At 39.7% G+C, this 14,153-nt stretch overlaps 1 long non-coding RNA gene across 1 annotated transcript in view; it reads right to left on the reverse strand.

Annotated features, from left to right (window-relative positions):
- Positions 1-6,740: 6,740 nt before the first annotated feature.
- The window catches only part of LOC110143954 (uncharacterized), a 178,926-nt gene continuing 171,513 nt past the window's right edge, over positions 6,741-14,153 (reverse strand). The window contains exon 7 of the long non-coding RNA XR_011486896.1: positions 6,741-6,853. This is a non-coding gene — a long non-coding RNA (uncharacterized lncRNA). The remainder of the gene's footprint in view (positions 6,854-14,153) is intronic.

A 14,153-nucleotide genomic window follows, 5' to 3' on the forward strand; every position in this document is an offset into this window, starting at 1 on the left:
AGACCATCTAGTACCTGAATGACAGATACCCACCTTCCCTGACACTCTTGTTCCTAGAAACAGAGGTGAACATTGTTAACTGAATACATCTATCTGCACACAGAGCCTGAGTACTCAGAGTTTTCTTCCCTGGAACCCAAATCATGCCCCATAGTTCTTAGCATGCCACATCAGACAGCAACCACAAATTAACTGTTTCTGGCAAGCTAGACAAACTATTTTCTCCGTCTGTCCCAATCACTCTGCTCTCTTAAAGCCATGAAATCATTGACCATAATTTATGTAATGGTATAACCAGGTTGAACTCCTGGTTCCCTATTCAGCGTTCTCTCCATTTTCCCCCTTCTGAAAATTCTCCTATCTTTTCAATTATTAGAACCCTGAAAACTGGTCAGGTATGCAGAATTCTGGCCTAACTTCAACAGGCGTGTCTTCCAGTACTGAATGTCTACATAGCTATTCCTCATCATACTCATGATGCATATGGGAACATGGAGACCATCTGGAGAGAAGTGGTGGAGCTAGGGCTCAGTACCCATGGGGCCTCACACAATTCAGTAATAATAATAAAACACTAAGGCAAATAAGAACATGCCCTGTACCCAGTGACTCACAGCTCTAAGCTAATCCCACAGTAGCCCCACCTCACCATTAAAAACTTGAGAGAGAGAGGGGAAAATACAATTCCATGTATGTCCATCTGTTTGGTAACCACAACAACCAGCCATAAATGGAAAGTGACTCCTGGTGAATGGTTCTGTTTGCAGTTGAAGCCATCCCTGTGGCTCCTGAGCTATTACCTGGGGGCTTAAAGAAGCAAGTGGCCCTTGAGGTATTTGGTCCTCTTAAAATTCTACATGTCTCTATCACCAGGACCATTTTCCTCATGCCAGAGAATGGGAGGATGGAAAATAACTGTCTGGCATGAGGCGCCCTGGGAGCCAGTCAGAAATTACAGGATGATGTGTCAGGGTCCAGGAAAAGATGGGTGTGCTGATTGTGTCATGCTTTATCCTTGGCACAGAAACAACACACCTGAGTCTCCACACCCGCCCCCCCCCCAGAGGGTCTGAATGCAACAGAGGAATGAATCTCAGGGGTATCAGACACAATCCCATCACTTAACAGATGAGAGTGAGGCACAGAGAGGAGAAGACACTGGCCAAGGGGCACACAGCAAGTACAGCTGATGTTTTCCAAGGGCGAGTTTTTGAGAAGTAACAAGAAAGGAGCAAGGAACATGTAAACAATGGAAGCAATGATAAACTGAAATAATTTTTCCAGTGAAACACCACTTGGTCTTTACAGAGCTGCTCTCTATGGAAAGCAGAAGTCCCATCCCTAACCCCTACCCCGCTGATGGGTCTCCTTTCTTTCCCAGCTGGCTCTTACTGAGGCAAAACGCTAGCTACAGTGACTCACCTTGGAAGCGGACTTTGTGACTCAGACTCTGCTTTCTAAACACTCGACCCACATCCTAAAGACTTTAGGGATTTTACTAGATCTGCAACAAGCTGGCAAGAGGTTGTCCTTGCATTAAAGATAAACAGGTGGTTTGTGAGCCAGCAAGAGTGTATGATACAAAAGAAGGAATTCATAATTAATTCACTAATCTTAAGCTAGGATCAATGCTCAGATGCACAACGTCTTTTAATTCTCATAACAACTCCATGAGTTAAAATGATTCTTCTGACTGGGATGGGGAATACATGTAAATCCATGGCTAATTCATTTCAATGTATAACAAAAACTACTGTAATAATGTGAAGTGATTAGCCTCCAACTAATAAAAATTAAAAAAAAAAAATGATTCTTCTATGTTTTCAGAAGCTAAGGGGCAGAGATTGTAAGTCATTGGAAATGGAGTTTTGAAGAGGTTAGGTGAGTTGCCCGAGTAGGTAGAGCCAGGATTCTAAGACAAGTCATCCTGGTTTCCTCTGTCCTCCACCCTTGCTTCCCAAACCCCACACCCTACTATAGCACTTTTCACATGATCAAGGCATAATCACCTCTCTTATTTTATGAACACAGCAGTTCTTTGATTGTTGTTAGCAGAGTACTTTTCACATTAAAAACATTTTTGACATAGAAAATCCATGTGACCTTGAACAAATTACCTCTTTTATGTGGTTGAAGTCTTCCTCATCTATAACACAGGAGTAATAAACTCATTTACTTGATGGGTTTCCTTTAAAAATGAAATAAGATAATGTAAGCAGAAAAGCACTTTGTATAAATTGCTAAGTGTCATTCAGTGAAAAGTGAATAAGAGAATGACAGAGATGGGAAAAGGACAAGCCAAAAGCTAACCCAATGAGCTAGGTCTAGTATTAATAGGAAATCATTCTTGGTTTATAGCAAGTAATAATAGTAATAGACAATATCTACATAATACCTAAAGTTCTATGGCCTATATCAAGCTTTTGGAACATAATTCTGTTTAAACCAACAACCAGCAGCCATAGTTTGAATTCTTTCCCTTTATTTTGTATAGTTATTTATAGTTTTCAGGATGCTAATGTATATGTTAGGGAAATTGCAGCAGCCCTACGTTAGAAACTTCACTTAATTCTAACAATGCTCTTCTGAAGTGGGTGCTGGTTGTCATAGAAACTGAGGCATGAGGATTCCTGGCCCCTGGCTCCACAGCCAGTAAGGGGAGGAGCTGAGTTTGAACCTCAATCTGCTCTGCCTCTCAGATCCACTGAGGACCCTGCTTTCATGGAGTCACAACCTTACTGAACCCTAAGCAGATCCAGATCTCAGAGTTCCCTACTCAGGAAAGAGCAATGCTCAGTCTACAAGAGAGAGCTGGAAACCCCTTCCCCAAAGTCTAAAAAGACTGCCCTAGAGAAGAGGATAAAAGCCTTCCTGTGTGTCTCCAGGCTTCATCTCAAATGTCTTTCTCTGCCCTGGTGTGGAGACTCCCCAGTGCTGCTCTGAGTTAGCACTTTTTCTATTTTTCTACCCCATATATTTTCCCACAATGCTTTTTTTGTACCTCTCTCCTAAAAGCCTCAACTCACCCTGCAGTACTCTGCTTCTCCTTTACCCCCAACTCCACTTCCCAGTTCTTCTCTCATCCTATGACTTATTCCTCAGTTAACTCCAGCCGCACGCCTGCATGCATCACAGCCCTCCCTGTCCTTGGACAGCCTGCAGCAAAAGGTATGGGGAATGGGTTCCAGACTCTGATCCTGAACCAAAATCTAGACTCTGCTCTTGGGTGTTGTGTGACCCTGGACAAGCAAACTTTATTACTTGGTCTTTATGTAAACCTCAAAGAACCATTATGAACATTAAAGGAGATAATACTTGACAAGGGCATATAATCTGATAACTAGTATCAATGTGCTTTTATGCATATCTAACTCAATCATTGGTATTACTCTTCTCCCATTCTTCTTTCAGTCTCTGGGGAAGCATTTTTCTCTCTCTTTTTCTTCTCTCAAGCCAAACCATCCATTTCTTCAATCCTTTCCACCTTTCTGCAGGAACCTAGTCCCAATCTACTCTCCTTCTTCTCAGCATCATTTACTTCCTCTCCTACTCACATTCACTCCTCCTTTTGAACCCCCATCTCTGGTACAGACACCACGACCCCTGTTGGTAGCCCAGGCTGAACACCTGACAATCCATCTTTGTCCTTTGCCTCTGCTTTACTCATTCATGGTCACCAAGTCCCCATGATTCTTCCCATGTTGTCTCCCTGGCTTTTCTCTCCTTGCACATCTCACAATCATCCTGGCTATCAATCTCCCTTCTTCCATCACCACATCTCTCCCTTTTTGATCTTGCCCCTTTTCTCTCCATATTCTCCATCCTTGGAGAACCCTCTCCTCTCCCTGTATGGCAGGTAGTATTTATCCTTCAGAGCAAGACTTGTCCAGGTGTCTCATCATTTAGAGTCCATGTTCAAGTCTTCCCAGTTTTCAAATGATACGATTATACATTTATGCTTTTTCACTGACTTAAAATCATCTCAAGTACATATCTCATATGTCTACATACAATGCCTTATAGAGTGCCAAACACAGGAAATATTTCTGCAAATATGCACTGATTGATTGCTAAAGGATCTATCTGCATGCTTTAGGAAAAAGGAAGCATCTGAATAATAGCTAACATTTTCTACATCCTTATTGTGTGCTAGGCAATGGAATAAGTGCAGGAAAAATAAAATAAAATGAAAGAATAGTATTTATGTGCCCAACATCTTATATGCATTGTTCATTTAATCTTCATAATAGCCATATGCAGCAAGTATATACCCATTATATCCATTTTGTAAACGTGGTCCACTATCACAGCAGAAATGAGTATTATGGCTGGGCACATTTCGATTTACCAATTAATTCAACTCAGTGTTTATTAAGGCCTCTCATCTCCATTTCCCCCCCAAGACTCACTTAAGATCTACAGAATCTTAAAAATGACTTTAGGATGCTTCAGGAAGTCAGGTGACTATGTAGTCTAAGGTTTTCTAGCCTCAGTACCTTTGTCCCACTGCCTGCAAACCAGAAAATGCCTAAAATTCAATACAAACAACAGTAAAGAACACCTACAGGTATATTTAGGAGCCATGGAGACTATAGATTCTTCATAAGGAACAAAGTTGGCATGCTGAAGGTTAAAATTGCATTTCACCTTTAAAAATAATAATAGTAAACATAATAAAGCTTTCATTACTATCAAACTGAAATACTCTAAAGAAAGTTAAGTATCTCAAAGTTTTAGTGAGTTGTGCTAATCAGAACTAGGAGGAATCAAGTTTATGGTGCCTTCTATTTTTAATGTCCTGTACTTGTACCAAAGTACTTTTCCTTTCTTCCCAAATGTATAGTCTAGCAGTTGGGTTACTGAGCTGAGTGAAAAAATAAAAATACTCAGGCAGTCCTATCTATTAAAACAATCAGCTGTGCAGGAGAGAAACATAGAGAACCAGTCATTTCACTAAACCATGCAAATGACCATTTGAACGTTGACTAAGCATTTTTATTTACTCACTTATCCCAAAAATATTTCTTGAATTCCTACTATGTGCCAGCCATTCTTCCAGGCTCTGGGGATAGAGTGATGAAGAAGGGAAGCAAAGTCCCTTCCATTTTGGGTCTTACATTCTTGTGGGAGAGGAAGACAAGAAATAAATAATGATTGTATGGTACAACAGAGGTAGTGGCAAAACTGTAGAGAAAAAGCAGCAGTTTATGGAGCCAGAAAGTAGCCAACGGAGGGACTAAGGCTTGAGGTCCATAGGTCTAGGATGACTTCACTGTGAAGATGATCTTGAGAGAATCCTGGGCAAAGAGAGGGAGTGAGCCATGTGGGGGATGTGAGCATCTCAGGTGGAGGAGAGAGCAAGTGCAAGGACCCCCCAAACAAGAGTAAACTGGCATCCTTGAGGGAAAGCCAGTGTGACTGGAAAGATGTAAGAAGGGGATGAAAATCAGGTTGGAGAAGCAGATGGAGCCAATCACTGGGCTCCAGGGAGGCTCTGTTCTCCTCTGCATGGTTTGGAATGCCATTGAAGGGTTCTGAGCAGAGGAAGACCATGAAATCTACACTCTAAAAAGACTACTTGGACTTCCCTGGTGGTCTGGTGGTTATGAATCTCCTGCCAATTCAGGGGACATGGGTTCAATCCCTGGTCCAGGAAGATACCACGTGCCATGGGGCAACTTGACTCATATACCACAACTACTGAGCCCACTTGCCCTAGAACCTATGCTTTTCAACTAGAGAAGCCTTGGCAATGAGAAACTCATGCACTGCAACTAGAGAATAGCCCCTGATCACCACAATTAAGAGAAAGCCCATGTGCAACAACAAAGACCCAGTGCAGCCATAAATAAATAAATTTATTTTTTAAAAGACTACTGTATAACTGATTGTTACTGATTGTTTCATGGACAAAGCTGTCCGTGAAAGACCAGGTGATCTCTAAAATAATAATAAAGTTTTGCGCTTGTCATGGTCCATCTGAGAAGATGTCAGATCATGGATCCCAGTGCAGAAAAGACACAGGAAGGAGGAAGCCACTTTTTGTGGTGGCAAATACATGTGGTGAGGTAGGTAGAAGCCAGTAAGCAGTGTAACTTAGTATTTCCCAAAGAATCTTATGCTAACAGTAGTTTCAAGGTGTGTGAATAAATGTTACGCAGTAAATAGCAGGGTCAGCCTGAGAAATGCTCCATTTCCCTTTTCACTAGAGCTTTCTTAGAATCTTAGGGGAGCTCATTTGCATGAGAACTCTAACAAACCCAAAGTTGGCAGGGTTCTCTGACCTAAGTCAACCTCAGGACTCTTCACATAAAACATGCATTGGAAAACCCAAGGGTAACAACTTCAACTTAAAACCAGCTAAGACCTATTTGGAGGGATGTAATGAGTAATACGGAGAAGACAATGGCAACCCACTCCAGTACTCTTGCCTAGCAAATCCCATGGATGGAGGAGCCTTGTAGGCTGCAGTCCATGCGGTCACTAAGAGTCTGACATGACTGAGCGACTTCACTTTCACTTTTCACTTTCATGCATTGGAGAAGGAAATGGCAACCCACTCCAGTGTTCTTGCCTGGAGAATCCCAGGGATGGGGGAGCCTGGTGGGCTGTTGTCTATGGGGTCGCACAGAGTCGGACACGACTGAAGCAACTTAGCAGCAGCAGCAGCAATAAGTAATAGATCTTGAATCCAGGGGTTGGGCATTTTGGGTTAATGTAAGGCTAGTGTAAACTTACCAGAGCTCATAACAAATAAAAACATGAGAATGCCACTTTTGGTGTCCTGTTTAGAACTATAGGTAGAGCAAAGGTCTCCAAACATTCCAGAGAGTTTACAAGATGATCCACTGGACTGTGGGAAGAAAAAATATCATGTCGGTTTTATACTGTTTCAAAAATCCATAAAAGAAGTTAATATTCTAATACTTAATACATGGATTGAAAGTAGCACATATGATTTATAAATACATGCATTGGGTTTGAATGTTCAAAAATATTATGTATAAGGATGTATGTCTGATCACAAAAATGCTGGAGGTTGCTAGATTATATAACTGGAAAAAGAAATGCACGGTGCTTGCATCAAGACATGGTTGTGAAAGTGAAGAAGGACTAAATGGATGGGAGTGGCATTTGGCAGGAGAGGCTGTGAGGGAGCTAGAGGTGATCAGCAGCCGCAGCTGTGACACAGTGGGTGTAGAATGAATGAATGATGACTCCAAGGCTAGGAGCTCTGGAGATGACTGAAGTTTCTGGTGGGGAAATTGAGAAATAATAGAACAAAAAGGCCAATCAATCATTATGCAACCTTAAGTGTATGCAACACTAATTGTAGTATTTAGCCCAGACCACTCTCCAGACCATTATAAGTGTTCAACACATGTTGGCAAGATGAATGAATGAGTGAATGAGTATATGCAGAGGACTCAGAAAAAAAATATAGAGCAGGAAAATCTGGGCAAAATGAAAATAATCTAGATCAAGATCTCACGCTATTATCATTTCCTTAAAAAATTATAAAATATTTCTGATATTTATTAAATTGTTTTAACATGTGATCAATACTATTTTCAAAAGAACAATCTCATGAACATATCTGTTTTTAGGATAGCCTTTAAAAAGTTATGTCATATATATTCATTGTAGAAAAATCAGAAAATGTAGCTAAAATCCAAAAAAGGGGAAAAAAAATAAAACTTATCATATCACCACCCAGAAATAACCCATACCTATTTTTACAAAAATGTGCTTAGACTATATACACTACTTTGTAATTTTCACTCAATGATATGTTCTGAGTATCTATGCAGGGCAATGAATGGGCTTCCGTGAAGTCATTTTCAACACATTCCATCAAATGGAGCTATTACAACCAATGCTCAATCAATCCTCTATTATTAGTTCAGAAAGCTCATTTTTGCTAGTTTGTTTCATTATAAAGGTGCTGCAATAAAGACACAGCAACGATATCTTATCTTTATTCTTAATTAGTTCCACAGACATAATACCTGGAGGTTGAGTTACTGAGTCATTTTAAACATCTTTGATTTACATTTTCAAATTGTTCTATGGCAATTTTGAATGAGATTTCATAACTTTTGTGAACTCTTTAGCTTACACTGCACTTTCTCCTATACTCAGACCCTACTTGATTTCTGCAGCAACCCCGTGAGCAGGTCTTGCTGTCCATATTCAACAGATTAAAAGAATTTCTCAGAAGTCATGAGCCTTTCTCAAGGTTACTCAGCACTCACACTGAACTTCCATGAGGGCCCTCTCTACATCACTGCATGAAATGACAACATGTCAACGAAAAATACAGTACCCTGATCTGTATTTTCCTCTTCAACAGCAAAACACACTAGCTCAAGTTTCTAATGAGGGTGTTTCAAAATTAAACAGTACTTAGATATTGCCTATTTGACATTGAATTCTCTTTCCTTGTAGAGTTTTCTTGATATCTTGCCAAATAAATAAACTTTGTTCTTGAGTCAGTCCCTTTGATAAAATACAGTTGTTTATAGCTGGTGCTTAGTTGCTGGTACCTTGTGGTGTTTGGATATTCTTGTTTACATTTAAGCAGAAAAAGGATCAGAGAACTACAGAGCTCAAAATAGCTTTGCAGATAATTTCAACTACACCCTAGCTAGTGGAGAGAAGAAAGTCTGTGTCTGATTGGGAAGTGACATGCCCAAAGTTACACAGTCAGTTGAATAGCACAGACTGAGAAGAGTCTCCCAATCCCCAGTCAGAACTCTAGTGAGCATCACAGATTCTTGTGATTAGTTTGTACCTAAAAATCATAGTCTATACACATAATTTAGCAGTTGAAAAAACTGAGACACAGCAAGGGGAAGTAACTTGCTCAATGATACACAAGAAATTAATAGTAGAACTTGATATGACCCAGGTATCCTGATTTCCAGTTAAGAGGCTGATCCCAGACTCTACTCTGACCCACTAGAATCCACACCAGGACCAAAAGTCAGGACCAGGGTGGGTTGGATGAGGCAGTCACCTAAAGGGCACCTTTTAATGGAACACTAAGATAATATTTTCATGCAATATTTTTTAAAAATCAAAATTAGTACAGAACATTTAAAAGGAACAAAATATTTATATTTTAAATCAAGATAGTATCCAACCTTGCTTTTGCATGATTCACTTCACTCACCTCACTCTAATTCTGGTCTTTATTTAAAATTTGGATATTTTGCTCATCATGGATATGTTTGCATTAACTTGCGCCCGAAGTGAATGCCTCATTCACCCCACCCTCATTCCAGCCCTGTCTGGGTACCTCCACCTGGGTCTGAAGAGACCTTACAAGTAAGTCTCCAGTGCTGGGACATATTGCTCATAAGGAGCTATAGGCTTATGATTAATGGGACCAATTGCTTGGACAGAATAGACCTCTAACTGGGTCCTGGGGCCACAGGAAAACGGCAACTAAAGAAATTGTTTCTGGACCTAAAGTTGTTAATAACTTAATTTCTCATGATACTAGCTTGAGCCCTTCAAAGATTAACCACTTAGCAATCTGTAAAGTTTGGTACTTAATTTCATAAATCAGCTGTTAAAGCCCTGGGTGTGATGAACTGGTTTGTCAACTAGTATGAAAGAAATACAGACCTACATTTTAATTGACCACAAGCTCAACATGAGCCCATGATGAGAGGTGACTGCCAGAAACACAAATAGAATCTTGGGTTGTACATGGGCTCACAGTATTCAGAAGCTGAGAGCCTAATTCCATGGGAAGTCAAAGCCAAGAGAACATATTCTGGACTCTCTGCAGGAAAGGCTCAGGGTTGCTATTTAAGGCTGGAAGGGTGCTTGTTATGGCTTAAATTGTGTCCCCCACATGAGAAGTTGAAGTCCTAATCCCCAGTACCTGTGAATGGGACCTTATTTAGAAACCAGGTCTTTGCCAATGAGAAAGTTATGGTTAAGGTCATTAGGACAGATCCTAATTGGGTATGACTGGCATCCATATGAAAAAGGAAACTTGGACACAGAAACAAGCACACACACTGGGGAAACATCATATGATGATGAAGGCAGAGATCAGGATGAAGTATCTACAAGCCAAGGGATGCCAGAGATTGCCACCAAGCTGAGAGGAAAGAGGAGCAAATTCCTCCTCAAAGTACTCAGAAGGAATTAACCCCTTTGATCTTGGGCTTCCAGCCTCCCAAACTGTGAGACAATGAATTTTTATTTAAGACACCCAGTTTATGACCGTTCAGGGAAACTAATACAGTGGTTTGGACAGCATTTGGCCCAGAAGCACCCTTGTCTCTGCAGGGAAGTGGGACAACCCCTCCTTTCAGAGTCTCATAGACAGTCATTCTCAGGTTCATCACAGGGCTCAGCGCAGTCATTGACATGTGGTGACTGTTCATTAAGAAGGAAATGAATTTCAAAACAATCCACTATTGTTAGGGGGGAAGAAAAGAAAAGGTTGATATACCAGGTTACCTTCCTTCAACTTCACACTCACATTAAGTATGAACCATTTTAACCTCATTCTATTTTCAGGAGATGAATCATAGGATGCCAGACACGTGTCCTAGATATTACGGAGTTCAGCTCTCCACTCTGCAGATGAGGAAAATCAGATTTTATTGAGGAAGGGACTAGTTCTTTCCATATGCATGTCTCCCTTCCATTTGGTGGAATCCTTTTTCTTTCATCATTACATTAACATATCTTCTAGTACTCTGCTGTCATTGACAGCTTAAAAGTTAAGTGAGAAATCATTCCAGTTCACCAGAACTTAGGAAAGATATGATGTCCATGGGTGGTTCTCCTATAAGAATAGAAATATCTAATATTTAGGGGGAATTTATTTATGCCAGGCTACCTGCTAAAAGGACTTCAATTGAATTATCACATTTAAGGCTCACAGTAATGCTACTAGGTAGGTTTTATTTTTTCCCTGACTTACAGGTAAGTAAAACAAATTCAGAGATGCAAAACAACAACTCCCCAAGTGATAGAGTTTAGATTTAAATCAAAGTTTGGGTTTTGAGGTCCATGTTCTTAACCCTCTCTGCTGTGCTGGGACTGAACAGGCTTGTGAGATCATATAAAGCAGTGGAAAGAGGTCTCAGCCCAGAATCAGGGAGCTTAGGGGATATCTGGGCCTAGCCATGAACCTGCTTGGAACCTCAAGCATAACTTTGAAACTCCCTAGGCCCTAATTACCTCATCTGCAAATCCAAATGACTGGATGTGGAGATTTTTCTCAGTGAGCCATAGCTTTATTCATTAATTCCACAAATATTTATTGCATGTCCGTTATGTGCCAGGCACCATTTCAGACACTGAGAATATGACAATAACCAATATAAACAAAATTCCTGTATTCATGGAGCTTGTATTTTAGGCGTGTTGAGGGGGTGAGGAAGACAGAATAAAAAAGTTGAAAGTTTCAGAAAAAGATAAGCCCATGAAGAAAATAAAGCAAGGATAGAGATTGAAAGTGACAAACTATTGAAAATGCCTAAAATTTAGATGCTTATGGAAGCTTGGTTTAGGTCTGTCCTCTCTGTCAATAAATCTTGCATCATGAGTCCAGCTTCATAATTTGATTTTAGTATAATGTGGTCTCAAATTATATAATTTTCTCAGGTTTAATCATAAATATTAATTGTTTTAAGCCTATTTGAGAGACTCCTGGCCAGAGTAGGTTACAGAAAAGAAGAAACAATGGACGGTATGTTAGTCAATTGGGTTAAAAATATCTTTACTGAAAGATTGCAGATGATCTGGGGTCACTCAGATGGCATTTGATCCAAGAAATGGTCTTTGAGGTTCACAGATTCTACCTCTTACAGATCTCTAATATTCATTCACTTCTCTCCATGTTCACCACCATTGCTCACGTCCATCCTTCATGGCCACCACCATCCTTCATCTCTGCCTCCATGCTCACCCTCTTCCAATTCATTCTCCAAACTGTGGCCAGGGTTACATTTCTAAAATGAAAATTTTATCATGTTACTGTTCTGAAATCCCCCGAATGGTGGCTACATAGCTCATAATGGTGGTGGCTGCAAATTTATATGCGTTTGCCAAAAGTCATAGAACTGCACAACTAAAGAGAGTAAATTTTACTGTGTGTAAACTACATCTCAATAAATCTGACTTTAAAAATCTCTATCATAGGCATTGCTCTCCAGGTAAAAATCGAACTTTTCACAGGGTGATGGTATTACATAGTAGGTTAGATATTTCTTCTCAACCTGGAGCAGCCTGGATTCAAAGTCCAGCCTCATAATATCACTTACTAACTGTGTAATCTTAAACCCCTTATTTGTCAAAATGAGGTAATAATACTACCTACATCTTAGAGTTGTCATGAAGTTTAAATGAGCTAACTCCTATAAAGCACTTAGAACAGGCTCTGTTAAATATACAGTATTGCTAACAAACCTTATAATACTCTTCAAGATTAGAACCTGTATTAGTTTGAAACGGTTGCCGTAACAAAGCACCATGGACTCAGTGGCTTAAGCAACAGAAATTTTTGCCTCACAGTTCTGGAGGCCAGAAGTTCAAGATCAAGACGTTGGCAAGGTGTTGCCAAGGTGTTGGCAAGATCAAGATGTTGGTTCCTCCTGAGAGCTGGGAGGGAGAATCTGTCCCAGGCCTCTCTCCTAAATTCTGGTGGTTTCCTGGCACTCTGTCATTCCTTGGCTTAACAATACATCACCTCGATATCTGCCTTCATCTTTTCATGGCATTTTTGCTGTCTCCAAATTTCTCCCTTTTTATAAGGATGCCACATCACTCAGGGTCTTTCTACTCTGCCATCTTGGCCACTGCTCTCCCTTGATGGAGATAGCATTTTAGTTTCACCTTAATATTTGCCCTTTGGTATTTTAATGGTGCTGTCCCATCTTCATGTCTAATTTCTGATACAGACTCTGGGGTTTATCTAATTGTTTTATATATATATATATACATATATATATATATATATATATGCACACTCTGGTGTATATATATATCTGTACATTCTGGCTTCTTTTCAGATTTTTCTTTATCACTGGTGCTCAGCAATTGGATTTTGATATGTTTTAGTGCAATTTTCTTTTTGTTTGTTCTTCTTGCTTTTTTTTTTCCTTTTACATTCTTGGATGTATAGGTCTAAGATTTCCTCAAGTATGGAAAATTTGTGAGAATTTTTTTTTTTATTTCTGTCTACATTTATTTTTTCCTTTTCTTACTCCTATTACATGTGTGTCCGGAGGCTTAATATTTTCCCACAAGCAAGTAAGACAGCTTTTTTTTTCCCCCTCTCAGTCGTTTTCTTTCTTTGCTTCCGTGTGGTCATGTGGTTTCTATTACTATGTCTTCGTGGTTACTAATCTTTTATTTCTGCAATATGTAACCTGTTCTTAAATCACCCTGTTATTTTTGTATTTGATATGCTATATTTTTTTGGAGAAGGAAATGGCAACCCACTCCAGTATTCTTGCCTGGAGAATCCCATGGACAGAGGAGCCTGGTGGGCTGCTGTTCACGGGATCGCAAAGAGTTGGACATGACTGAGTGACTAAGCATTCATATTGTAGGGGTCTACCTTATTCCAGTATGACCTCATTTTAATTTAACTAATTGCATCAACAGCAATCCTATTTCCAAATAAGGTCACATTGTGAGATTGGAACTTCAACATATAAATTTTGGGGAGATAAAATTCAATCTATAACAGGCCCTGACATGTTCTCTTACCATTTTTGCCCATAATATCTCTTCCAACAAACTACAACAGTCACCAATTTGTTTGGCAAACTCTTACTCATCCCTCAAGTTTCAGTTAGATAGTGCTTTCTTGGAGAATTCCTCCCTAACATTTTGCAAATCCATCAATTATAGTCTTCATTGTGTCCCTGTGCTTATGACTCCCACAAACCTTATCTCTTTGCACTAGACTTGCCTGTTTTCTGCTCGTCTCACCACAAGACTTCAAGAATCTTCTCAACAAAAATTCCCTAAAATTATTTCTCAGAACACATTTTTTTGTTGAATTAATGAATGTTAAGATCTCTTTCTAGATTCTGGACATCACCTATTTTGTTTCTGTGGATGTTTAGAGGAAGAAATTTGCAAAAAAAAAAAAAAATAGAAAGCAAAATTTT

This window comes from Odocoileus virginianus, chromosome 3, assembly GCF_023699985.2.
Source record: "Odocoileus virginianus isolate 20LAN1187 ecotype Illinois chromosome 3, Ovbor_1.2, whole genome shotgun sequence".
Lineage (NCBI taxonomy): Eukaryota > Metazoa > Chordata > Mammalia > Artiodactyla > Cervidae > Odocoileus > Odocoileus virginianus.